This window comes from Octopus bimaculoides, chromosome 7 (genome assembly GCF_001194135.2).
Source record: "Octopus bimaculoides isolate UCB-OBI-ISO-001 chromosome 7, ASM119413v2, whole genome shotgun sequence".
Lineage (NCBI taxonomy): Eukaryota > Metazoa > Mollusca > Cephalopoda > Octopoda > Octopodidae > Octopus > Octopus bimaculoides.
Window position 1 is genome coordinate 40,093,310 of NC_068987.1, and position 1,446 is coordinate 40,094,755.

The window sequence follows — 1,446 nt, forward strand, 5'->3', positions numbered from 1 at the left end:
TGGACTGGCTCTTGTGCGGGTGGCACATAAAATGTACCGTCCTGAGCGTGACCGTTGCCAGTACCGCCTGACTGGCCTTGTAGGGTTTTCGAGCGAGATCGTTGCCAGTGCCCCTGGACTGGCTCTTGTGCGGGTGGCACATAAAAGACACCATTTCGAGCGTGGCCGTTTTCGTGTGGGTGACACGTAAAAGCACCCACTACACTCTCTGAGTGGTTGGCGTTAGGAAGGGCATCCAGCTGTAGAAACTCTGCCAAATTAGATTGGAGCCTGGTGTTGCCATCCGGTTTCACCAGTCCTCAGTCAAATCGTCCAACCCATGCTAGCATGGAAAGCGGACGTTAAACGATGATGATGTCTTTTGAAATTGTAGTACATATATAGTTTTGTGCAATAGTTTCAATGACAATAGCTAATTACTTAGGAGGTTTAAGGTATGGTGTTTCTAATATAGCATCACACTCAAACTGACTGCAGTGGCCACACCAGCTTTATGATTTCAACATGATTCAGGTGGAGGCAAAGGAGAGATTGTGCAGAAAATTCATGCAAAGAAGGCTTGGTATTTCTCCAACTGTCTGCTTGGTCATCCTGTATATCCTCCACTTACTAATTCTATCAGTGGTGGAGGAATTTGAAGCCACTAAAGTAAGAACAATCAATACATCTGAGGATGAAAATGTGAGACATACTAACAAGACTGTTGAGAGTGGCAGGAAATGGAAGTCCCACAAAGCTTTGAAAAAAGTGGAAATGTACTCCAGTAGATTGTTGGAGTAGTCTATCAATCACAGCTAGGACTTGACAACTAAAGCACCAAGAGGTGGAGAAATATCAATGTTAGAGGCAAGAGAGGGCTCATAGTGCAGAAAGCTCAAGAAGTAGCATAATAAGATCATTATGTAAAAGCGGTAGGGTTCACTAAGGGACAGTGAGCCCATGCATTCAAGTGACCACTGTCCTGGAGAGAACTCTGGAGCACTAACCATGAAAAGTTGTCTGTTGCCGAACTCCTGCTAACTTCAAATAACCTTAAAATCTAGGGCAAAAAAGGAGACCTGTCCTGCAAGCCATGTGGAGCAGTTCTTTGCACTCTGAACTACAATCTAACTAGGTACTCTGGGCTTTCCAGCAGGATCAGTGAGCTATTTCTTGAAAAAGATTGGTTTGGAACCCTAATAACTGAAGACATCCATTGCACTGAGATCAAGGTGGTAGTGGTTGACATGAGACTGCAGATGGGATCCATTTATAGGCCAAGGCTAAGTCAATCCTCATTATTCCACTCGAGCGAAGTGTACAAACTAAAGAGTGACCCTGGGATACAAGTTTCCAAAGAAGGCGATAGCTTAGTCACAATCATAAGAGCTTGCAACATTTTTAAATAGTTCAAGCAGTTTCGGTCAATATAAAGACCTTCACCCGGGAACAAAAAAAAAAAAAAAA

General features: G+C 43.7%; 1 protein-coding gene across 1 annotated transcript in view; it reads right to left on the bottom strand.

Moving 5' to 3' along the window:
* The window catches only part of LOC106877495 (pre-mRNA-splicing factor 38A), a 12,327-nt gene that overhangs the window by 9,919 nt on the left and 962 nt on the right, over positions 1 to 1,446 (bottom strand). The gene's annotated exons all lie outside the window — the stretch shown is intronic.